The 11635-nt window shown below is 41.9% G+C and overlaps 1 long non-coding RNA gene across 1 annotated transcript; it reads right to left on the bottom strand.

Moving 5' to 3' along the window:
* Positions 1-7689: 7689 nt before the first annotated feature.
* LOC139079348 (uncharacterized) lies at positions 7690-11594 on the bottom strand. The gene is made up of 2 exons (XR_011532919.1): positions 11404-11594; positions 7690-7952 (listed from the first exon to the last, which is right to left on the bottom strand). It is a non-coding gene; the product is annotated as an uncharacterized lncRNA (long non-coding RNA).
* Between the last annotated feature and the right edge of the window lie 41 nt (positions 11595-11635).

Below are 11635 nucleotides of genomic sequence, written 5' to 3'. Positions count from 1 at the left end.
ACTGGAGGCAGGGGGATGAGCCAGAACGCTGTTTTAGTATTGCAAGTATAGCATAATGATAGTATGGATTAAAATGACAGGCCATTTCGATCCTTTTGGAGGAGGAGAAGGTCACGAACCCTTTGAAAATAGAATGAGAGCTATGGGTCTTTTCCCAAAAAAACATGCACTAGGGGCCGGCCCAGTGGCCGAGTGGTCAAGTTTGCGTGCTCTGCCTCGGTGGCCCAGGGTTTCACTGGTTTGGATCCTGGGCGCAGACATGGCACCACTCATTAGGCCACGTTGAGGCGGTGTCCCATGTGCCACAACTAGAAGGACCCACAACTAAAATATATACAACTATGTACTTGGTGTATTTGGGGAGAAAAAGTAGAAAGAAAAAAAAAGATTGGCAACAATTGTTAGCTCAGGTGCCAATTTTTGAAAAAAAAAGAAAAAAATGCACAAATGTACGAAGTATTCTGTGTCATTTGGGGTGGGGCGTTCATTGGTCCCAGTGGTGATGAAATAGATTTAGGATCCCCAAAGGAAATAGGAATATTTGTACAGCATAACTGGCAGAGGTCAATGGGGAGACTTGCAAAAGGAAACAGTTTGGGAAAGAAAGGAACAGGTTTAGTTTCATTCAACAGGACATGTGGAGATGTGGAGATGTGGAGATGGGCTTGGGGCCAGTGAACATGTCTGGAGCTGTGAGGAGAGACCCCACAGCATGGCTGGAGGGGGAGACCTGAGTCTTTTGACTCGACTGTAAGAGTTTACATTTTGAGAATGAATGAGTTCCCTGAGTTAATGAAGAAGCAGAAAGCAATCAAGTGTTTCCCAATATAAATAATGAGGCACTAAATATGCAGGTAATATTCCTACAAGAGTTTGGGATTGCTGTTATAAAAACCATACATAAAGAAATAGATACTAGGTGAGTTCCTAACTAAATTATTTCATTAATATTCATTATAAAGCTTAAAAATAAGTTGTAAGAATCAAGATCAGGATAGAAGCTGCCCTTTTAAAATTATAGTTATTAAAAAGAGCTTAAGATGAACAGATGCATCCAGATGTCTACATTTTTCAAACTTGTTTCATGGTGTCTATATGCCGCAATGGCAGCCGTGCAGGTCAAAATAGCACGCTTCTGCTGCTCCAGATTCTCTGCCCACATCACCCTGAGCTGGCAGCTGAAGCAGCAGCATCTTTTGACCCTGTAACCTGCACTCAGGTTGGGGTTCTTTAGAAACTGGTCTCCCAGGAACAGATGTGTAGGAGTAGCCTGCCCTCCCAGAAGAGATAAAAGAGAATCTTATGGTTACTTCCCGAAATATCTGTTGTCCACTCTAAACAAGGAACCATCACTCTGACATTTGGATTTGGGGAATGCATCAGTTCTCTTGACTGGGGCCAAAGTGACACACCTCTTCCAGAGACTGAGGTGGACTGCATCCCTGAGTCTTCCCTCGGTCCCCCTCCCAGGCTATTTCCTCCTTCCCAAAGGGTCTGGTGGTCTTTGGACAGGCCATCCAGGACCCTGCGTGGGTTCAGGCTGGGACCAACTATGCTATACCCTCAACCTCCCGGAAGTGAGCACTAGTCGTGACTTTCTCAGAACCACACCCTCTATTTACTACAACCTGTGTTAGGTCTCTACGTCCGGGTTCTTCAGATGACCTGAAAGCACGTACTGTAGAATGAATTATCCGGCCATTTCCAGGCAGAGTAATTTACATACCAAGATAATTGTCTTTGGCAGCTCAAGGTCAAAAATAATCTTTATGTCTCAGGGGCTACAAAGCTTTCCGGACCCATTCGGATGGTCATGGCATAACAGGCCTTAAAGACTTCTGCTCTTCAGAACTTGCAACAACTGCATCCCTGTTGCTTGTTTATTTTATAGTGCTTATCTCATTAGAAAACATCAAATGACCAGAGAGGTGACTCTAGCCAAGGATTCCAGAGCATGGTCCTGTTAGCTGGGGAACCATTTTATTGGCTGAACCATAATTCTGTGTCGCCTTCACTGATGTTTGGAATAAGAGCCCTGAGAGACACACCGTCCCTCCCCACTGATGAAGGATCAGATGATAAATCCACTAGGTCTTTAGAAGCCTTACTTACAATAAGAGTTGAAGCAAAATAAGGTTTTCTCCTTGGCCCTAAAAAGCAAATTATCTGGAACTGCCTTGGTCTGCTCAGCTGGAGGAACCAGGGCCAACTTGGTGGGGACCTGTCCTGGGTAAGGGGCTGCCCGAGGGGTTTATATAGGCCTCATCAAAAGGATGGGTTTAAATTAAGGAGAAAGCAGGAAGCCACGGTTAGGAGCCAGAGAAGCTGTCTTAAGCATCAGGTCCAAGGGTCAGGAAAGGCTGTAAGCAGAAGGCAGGTTAGGGGACAAGAACTGAGGGGTCAGCCAAATATATGCTTGTATAACAGACGAGTGAATTGGGACCAGATCTGTGACCGAGGAGGCAATGGCCTTGGGGGGAACGTGTTCTAACTGGGGGTGACCAAAGGTGTGAAGGAAGATTGGCCAACTAAAATACGCCAGAACAGACTAACAAGGAAAATTCTAGAAAACTGAGGTTATATTTTTTGATGCAGGAGTGAAATTCCTAAAATGAGAGTTTGAAGTCTGCTTGGGCCATGGGTATTTTGTATAACTTTGTAAAGGACTAATAAATGCTTGTTAGTTTACACAGCTACTCCCTCGTCTCAAGCACAGGCTTCCTTCTGGTGTTTTGTGTGGTCTGGTCTCAAATGGCCTGAGTAGCCGAGGCGTTACCCAGCCTCTGGGATATTAGTAGTGCAGCATCTTATTATCAGCCCTATTTTTCTGGGTGATAACAGGCCTGCCTTCCTGCCTTCAGCCTTACCTTGGAATGGTAAATCCCTTGTGCCAAGTGAAAAGCTTCCCTTTCTATTGACACATCTGAAATACTTGCAGACTTAGGGTCACCAGGCAGAGTGGGCTGAGCCAGCTGGAAGAAGCCGGGGCCCTGCATGGTTGTGTGTTTACCGCGGCCAGGCAGGCGGCTCGCTGGTGCTGAATCTGGACTCCCACGGAGGCCTATTTGCTGCTTTTGTCGCCTTGCCAACGGCTTCATCTCTCTCCCCACTGCTCTTCCAGCTCTTCTGTGACTGTGGGAGCAGTTCAGGAGGCCCCCTCTGACCTTTCCTTGCCTCCGCCTCACCTCCCGGTGAGTTTTCTGGCGGGGACTATGTTCTACCTGGGGTGCCCCTCCTGGGAATGACACAGAGTTTCCAGGAGATTAAAAAAACCCCTGGGGGAATGTCATCTCTGTGTTATGTTCCCTCAGCCCTTAGAGACCAGGGCAGTGCTGGCAATCTTGTCAGTGCTTACTAAAAGAAACATTAAAAGAAATCAAACACACAGACATATTTAGGTCTTGGTGCAAAGCATTATAATCGCTTCCGGCAGTTCTAAAAGTTGGTAGGATGATATGACATGTCAGTACTTTCAAAATCTCAGCTGCCTCTTGCGAATATACTGGATCCTAGAGATTCTTGCTTTTGAGCTCTGAGGATGACGATGGTTCGCCATGACTTTCACAGTTACTCAAGGGCAGGAGACCAGGTTTTCCCGAGCTTTCTGATTCTGAAAGGTTCACTTCTGGAAGGTTATTTACAAGCCCACTGACACAGAGCCCAGGGCTGCTGGCTGGCATCACAGAGATGCTAATTTAGTCTTCTATCTTTATTACAGGATCCCATTAAAAGAAAAACTACTCAGTACTGTCTATCTGATTGCTTAGGGTCTCATGCCGTGATGGATAAAGTTTTACAGTAATTGAAAAAGTAATGAATAAAACCCCAGGCAGGAAATAAATCACAAAGTTCATTAATTCAAAGCACCAAACATTAATTTGTAGAACACTATAGCACAGTGTAAAATAACATTACCTACAGTGTAAGAATGAGAGAAAGTGGGAATTAATTTTATTTTAATTTTTAATGCACTTTTGACTGCTCAGAAAAAAGATATTAAACATGAACATAATTTGATATACACACTGGCATTTATTAAACCACTGATTCATGAACAAATTAAGCACCATGTATGTTTTAAGTATTAAAGCTTCCACAGTGATAATTAACTTGAATGTCAAAGAGGAAACCATTATCAGCCTATTCTGCAGAATCCCCCATAGATGATGCAACCCATATGCTGGAGGATTGTGGAAAGTTGCCATCAGCTGCTTGATGATCTCAAGAGAGGTGGAAAGACATTATGCTGTCACTTGTTCTAATGAATCCGTTAGCCAGGCATTTGAGGATAGTGAAAAATCAGGAGATGAATTTTCATCCTTGATGCCACCTTTCAGTCTAACAGGGAAAGATCTGTTTCTCATCCTTAGGCCAATCAAGCTGCATTCTGGAAGCTCGTCTACGACATACGCATCACTAATGATGCAGATCGGAGAACTACACTGGGAGTGTCGCTTAGGCTGAATGACCGTCACCACTCTGTGACATTTCACTGCTGGGGTCATTGAATTTGAGGGACCTGACTTGAATTTTGATTCTTTGAAGACAAAAACTAACTCAAAAGAAGTAGCAAATCGGCATGATTTTTCACTAAAAGAGTTGTCACTCCAGGGATGGAATTAATTGATAAACCAATCAGGTGCTAAACCAACACATACCACGGTGTTGGGTTTTTTCCTAGTTGCAAAAGTGGATGTAACCTCGGAATTCTATTTGGTTGGGGTTGAAATTAAGCATAGGATTCCAAGATGCTAAAAAAAGCATTTATTCTCTTTGACATTTGTTAGTGTATTTGTTTACTCGAACAGGGCCTTTGGCTTAAATTATCTAGTTTGACAGGCTACAATGATCAAATTAACAAATGATTGCTAAGTATTCACTAAGCACATTCATAAATTCTATTGGTTATTTAATATTTATGTCCATAATTTTCCTGCAAATGAATCACTTCCACTCAAGATTGTAATTTGCCTCACATCAGTGGCCTCTTGGTTGGTGCACCCTGTAGAGCCACTTTGGCTCATAGTTTGCAATTATTTATGCAAAAAATTAGTAATCAGAAATTGAAATTTATTTAAATTATCCTGGAAGAAATAAATTTGGGTCTGAGCTATCCTCTCTTTTTTAAAAGATTTTATTTTTCCTTTTTGTCCCCAAAGTCCCCTGGTATATAGTTGTATATTTTAGTTGTGGGTCCTCCTAGTTGTGGCAGTGGGACACCGTGGCCTCAATGTGACCTGACAAGAGGTGCCATGTCCCGGCCCAGGATCTGAACCAGCGAAACCCTGGACTGCCTCAGTGGAGCACACGTACTTAATCACTTGGCCACGGGGCTGGCCCCTGAGCTATCCTTTTGAAAATAAACTTTTTTCTCTTTTTATTATCAAGGTAAAAATATTCATTATATACTGTTCATAAAAATATAAAATTGAATGTGTATATTTTCCACAACTCCACTGACAGATGTTACCTTGTTTACTTTGGGGTGCATAAACTTTATTTTCCCAGTATACATAGATATTTTTCCCAGAAGTGTGATCACACTAAGCCTATTGTTTTAAAACCTTTCAAGAAACATGTCATATATCATGGTGTTAGCGCTGACACTGAAATTAAACTAAAAATTTCAAAGAACTCAGCAAAAAAAAGAAATAAGAAAAAAAACCACAGAAAAAACTCTATTTTTATATCTAATTCATGATAGTTGTTGCTTTTGGGGAAAGGGTGGAAAGGAAGTGGGTTTGGGTTTGGGGTAGGGTATACAGGGACTTCGATTTTATCTATAATATTTTATTTCTTTTATTTAAATCAGGGTTTTTCAGTTTCAGCCATACTGACATTTTGGGCCAGACAGTTCCTTGTTGTGGGTGTGGTCCTGCGCATTTTGGGGTGTTTAGCAGCATCCCTGGCCTCTATCCAATAGAAGCTAGTAGCAGTCCCCAGTTGTGACAACCAAAAATATCTCCAGACATTGCCAAATGTCCCCTGGGGAGGAAAAATGTCCTTCCTCCTCTCCTTGAGAGCCACTGATTTATAAGAAAAACAAATAAGTACAAATAGAACAAATTAAGAAAAAAGAAGAAAATGTTAACGTGCTAAATTGGGGGTAGGAGTGAGCACATGATAAGTTTTTGTATTATTCTGTATCTTCTGTAAATTCTTCCCAAAGACTCAAAAGGAAAATGTATCTTTTTATTCTTTTTTAAAAGATCCAAATCTTTTAGCTTACTGATCATTGAAAGTGATGTTTCCAATAAATTCCTGTCTTTGACCCACCGCAGGCTGGACACACCCTTGCTTAACCAACCCCTGGGATGCGCTCTTTGATCGGCCGCTTCACCTGCTTATTTCACAGAGATTTTCGGTAATTCATCTTCACTCTGGATGGCTGTATGTTGGCCCATTTTCTTGCTCCTGCCTGATTTCCGGCAATCTGTCACATACTCTCCTGAATATTCTTCCCTGTCTAATCCATTCTTCATACTGCCACAGAGGGATCTTTCTAAGACACAAATATTTAACATTCATTACTTAAAATCCTTCAAAAGAAGGTCCAAATTCCTTAGCATGGTGCAATCCTGCAATGTGAGTCTTATGCAAATCACCTGGAGTCAGCACAGACTTACAGGTGAACGGGACTGTCCCCCCAAGATTGTACTCACTCCAGACACGGGCTGTAAGTTCAGGGGTCCCCAGGCTACCTGCACTCATGACCAACTGGCTACAAATTCAGGGATTTCCTCAACCGCCTAAGGTATGATAATCTGCTAGAACAACTCACAGAATTCTCAGGAAAGTGCTATGCTTAGGATTATAGTTTTATTATAAAGGGTATAAATCAGGACCAACCCAATGAAGAGACACACAGGGCCAGGTCCGGAAGCATCCTGAATGTAGAGCTTCTGTGCACTTACCCTGTGGAATCAAGATGCACCATCCTCCTGGCACATTGATGTGTTCACCAACCAGGAAGCTCACTGGAGCCTTTGTGTCTCGAATTTTATTGGAGTTTTATTACGTAGGCATGATTGATTGAATTATTGGCCACGTGATTAAACTCAGTCTCCAGCCCCCCTCCACGCCCTAGAGGTCGGCTGGCTCAAAGCCCCAACCCTCTAATCACATGGTTGGTCTTTCCAGCATGGCTGGTCCACATCCTGAGTCATCGCATTAGCACAAACTCAGGTGTGGTCAGGGACCCACCATGAATAACAAAGAATCACTCAGGAAATGTCAAGGATTTGGCATTTACCTCTGAGGAAGAACCAGAGGCAAGAACCAGATAAATTCTTGTACAACATAGAGCATCAGGGTTCTTCAGGACCTGACCCCAGCCACTCTTCCCAGGCTCACCCCAGCTTCTCTCACGTCACTGCAGCCACATGCAGCCACATAGTCCTGGTCGAGGGTCCTTGGACACATCTTTCTGTTTTAGAATCTGGACTTCCACACATGCTATTTCCTCTCCCTACATCTGCTTTCTCCTTGATCTATCCAGTAAAATCCTCCTCATCTATTAAGACCGGGGTAAGCAGCTACCTCTGTGGAGCCCTCCCAGTCAGAGTGAATTCCCACCTCCCCGGTGGGGCTAGTATTCCTTGTTCATTAGGGATGATCTTTGCAGAATTGTTTGTTGCGATGTCAGTATGTGCTGTTGGCACGGAGTATAGTTACTTTGCTGAATAAATGTTTTGTGGAGCTGTGCCTTTATTGTTTGAAGTGATAGTTGTCTTTTTAGAAAGTGTCCTCTTGCTCTCGTTGCCTTCTGTTTTTGCCGTCTTACTGCTCATGCTCCAGCACAGTGGTAGTTCATCATTACAAGCATCCTTCTTGGCTACTGGTGGATGAGCTACCATTTAAGATCCTGTAGCTGACAATCCTGTCCGGCCACTTTTGTCTTGGAGAACATGGATAACATCAGTGAGATGACACAAGTGAGGTTTGCTAAACATCTGGAAATAAGGAATGGTTATATATATTGTGATCCCATCCACTGGATGAAATATTATACACCTAATACATATTTATGAGATTTGTAATAAAAGAGAGAGATGCCTATGTAGAATATTAAGAGGAAAAGTAATCACATCTATGATGAAAAAAATATATGCATAAACTAAGACACTGGAAAAGCATAAAAGAAAGAAACAAAAGAAAAGCCTGCATAGAAATACTCCAAAAGAGTATCTGTCTTTGGGTAATGGAAGTATGGGTGACTATTCCCTATCTTCTTTATATTTTCCTGTATGTGAAACTTTTTCTATATCAAGCATGTATTGCATGCTTAAAATAGTAGGAGAGGATAGTTCCTCTCTGCATTCCTAAATAGGTGGGCAAAAGGTGAAAACCACTTTAATTTAGACACTTTCACCTGCAACTGGAAATTTACAGGTGAAAAAATTCACACTTTTGCTCTTTTTGGCAATGAGAGGAGGAGTGAAAAGCAAGGTGCAGATGGAAATAAAGGGGGAGGAGACAAACCAGCCACTCGTGGCCCACACTTAAAAGGCATACGACCACAGCGAGGAGAATTGCCAGGGAGACAAAAGTCAACAAGAAAAAGGAGTTTTTAAATGGAGACTGGGACCAAACCAGTTGTTAAAATGTCACTTTTCTAGTCAAAGAAAAGCAGCCTGAATAGTGGGGACTTAACTATTTGCTTATTAAAAAATTATTTAGGGGCCAGCCCCATGGGGTAGTGGTTAAATTTGGTGCACTCCACTTCAGTGGCCCGGGTTCATGGGTTTGGATCCCAGGTGTGGACCTATACCACTCGTCAGCCATGATGTGGCAGTGAGCTGTATATAAAGTGGAGGAAGACTGGCACAGATGTTAGCTCTGGCTAATCTTCCTCAGCAAAAAAAAAAAAAAAAAAAAAAAAAAAAAAAAAAATTGAAAAAATAAGAGGTTTATGTTGTTTCATTGATATCTTTCATTATCAATATAACTTATAAAACATATATCACTTTCTGGAAGAGTTCTAATCACAGCAAAAGCTGAAAATTCTTTCAGGGCATTTTGGGAAGAAGTGCTAGTTTAAGAATAAGCTACCCAATAAAATTCATTTAACCTTTAAAACTCTCGTTAATGTTACTTTTCTCCAAGGCTCTTAGGAAATGACCACACAACCTTCCTTATAGGAGAGTAAATCCAAGTGTTTCCCCCTAAAGATTATTCTAAATGGAAACCTCACTATCAAGCATGATTGGTCACGTTCTTCTCTAATTTCTGTACCGCTTCTAAAAACCTAACATATTTCAGACAGATTCTTGAGTATGTGAATCGTGATTTGGCACAAACAGGCTATTTTAGCTGTGACGGAAGAGCTGCTGTGTGAGCTTGTGTGCACATACTAAGGCACTTCCAACCTAAGACATTTTTACCCTCTCCAAAAAAAAAAACAAGGGAAAGCAAATCACACCAATGAAGCGGCTCAGACTCTTCTATTTCCTTGTTGATATCCGTGGTTTCCAAAGGCACATTTTCTTTCTTTACTTCATAGGGACTATCAGAAAATTCCTTAAGAGTGAATGAGTTGATAGACCTGTTTCTCCGGTTTGCCTGACTTAGTGAGTGAAGATTCTTTCCTTCTTAAGATGAAAGGAGTTTGCTTTTACACGTTCTGGGTAAACTGGTTTAAAAGTATCATTCATCACTGACACTAAGTGGAACACCTCCAGGCTGTGGGGTTATGACCTTGAGTGTGGAAATAGTGTCATTTACTCATTCATTCACTCATTCATTCTCTATTATTTAGGACTCTTGGTTGCAAGTGACAGAAAGTCGACTTGAATCTGTTGAACTGAAATAAGGAATGTATTATAAGGATATTGGGCTGCTTCCCAGAACCCAACCATAAGGCTCCGGGGATAACTAGAACTAGCGTTCTAAAATCTCTGGAACCCTCCTGTCCAACTCACATCTGCTTTCATCTTTCTCTCTCCACAGGCACGTTTCCTCTGCTTCTCCACCAGCTCCTAAGCTAGTACGTCTTGCACTTCAGACACACAAAGAGAGACCAGCTTCTCTCTCTCAGTTCTATTTCCAAAATTTCTGGAAAGGAACTTTGCTTGGCCTGGTTTGGGTCAGATATGGGTGGAGCACCTACCAACTAAAGACTTGGCCCTGTTGGGTTACATACTTACTCTGATAAATCAGATAGGGCCAGGACAGCGAGGCCGCATCATACTAACACGATCACCTTGTAGATTTAGAAAGGAGGGTGCTAATTAAGCAAAACAAAAGGTGTACAAAAAATATGTAATATGTCCAGATTCCTTCTTACTACAGAAACATTACTATTATGGTTTTGATGCTCCTAAATCTTCCATATTAATTATTTTTCTGGAGTGGACAGATATAAAGCACTGGGGAAGACTGTCACCATCCAGGTGACCTGAGGTGATCTGCTAAGGCAGGCAGAAGCAGCCCCAATTAACTGAGCTAACTTAGAGCTAGAGATTTTGGTAGGAGTGAAAGTTGCAGACATGCAGGGGTTCACCACCCCTACTGTCATACTCCCTTTTGGTAAGTACCGTGTGGATGCCTTCAAAGCTTGAAGCATACTCATTTTGGACTCACATAACCCAATTCTCATACAGGTCTGCAGCTTTCACAAGAGTCCATCCATCTCTTGATTAGATTTGTATCTCTTTGGTTCCTAATGTATTTCCTATCTAACTCTAAAGATCTTTGAACTCCCTGGGACCCAAAGAAATATATTTTCACCTGCAAATACTTCAATATGTATCTCTAATATATAAGAACTTCAAAAAGTAACCTCGGTGCCATTAGTACATTAGTACAGCTAACAGAATTAACAAGAATTACCTGGTACCATCTAATACTGTCCAGCTCTTATTCCTCCGTGTCTCAAAAAGGTCTTTTTTTGTCCAGTCAGAATCATAATGAGGCTATATTTGGTTGATATATCTCTAAAATCTTTTAATCTATTGCAATCTCCCACCCCGTTAAAGACATTTATTTGTTGAAGAAACCAGATTGTTTTCTATAATTTCCCACATTCTGGATTAGGCTGATTGCTTTCAAATGGTATGAACCCTTTACAATTTTCCTTTATTCCTATATTTCTGGTGGCAGATTCAGGTTCAACTCTTCTTTTTTAGCCAAGAATACTTAAATAGGCGGGTAAATATATTTTCGAACCAGCAAAGAACTTTGTGCTTGATAGCACCTTGAATTCTTTTGTCTCCTGAGATATTTAAAGTGGTAAACTCACTAAAATTTGGATATCTCACATGGCTTTGAGGGGCACTTGTAGTCACAACTTACATTATAGCTAACTGTTATTAAGGGATTTCCACGAGCCAGGCCCATGCTAAACACTTTCCCTAAATACTCATTTAATTTTCTAAACATATTGTAGAGGAAAGTAAAGCTTACAGAGTTTGATTAATTTGACCCAGTTAGGAAGTAATGGTATGAGTTCAGGAGTCGAATTGGAATCCCAATTTCCTACTAGTCTCCGCTCTGAACAATTCCATCTCCGAGTCGTTACTTCCCGGTTCTCACAGAAGCCCGCCAGTACTTATTACTGGGAAGCGATCCCGCCCCGCCCCTCTACGTCCCGCCCCCGCCCCGCCCCACCCCGCCCCGCCCCGCCTGGTTTCGAGCG

Source organism: Equus przewalskii, chromosome 25, assembly GCF_037783145.1.
Source record: "Equus przewalskii isolate Varuska chromosome 25, EquPr2, whole genome shotgun sequence".
NCBI lineage: Eukaryota > Metazoa > Chordata > Mammalia > Perissodactyla > Equidae > Equus > Equus przewalskii.
Note: the sequence above shows the minus strand (reverse complement) of the source record. Positions and strands in the feature narration are given on the sequence as shown.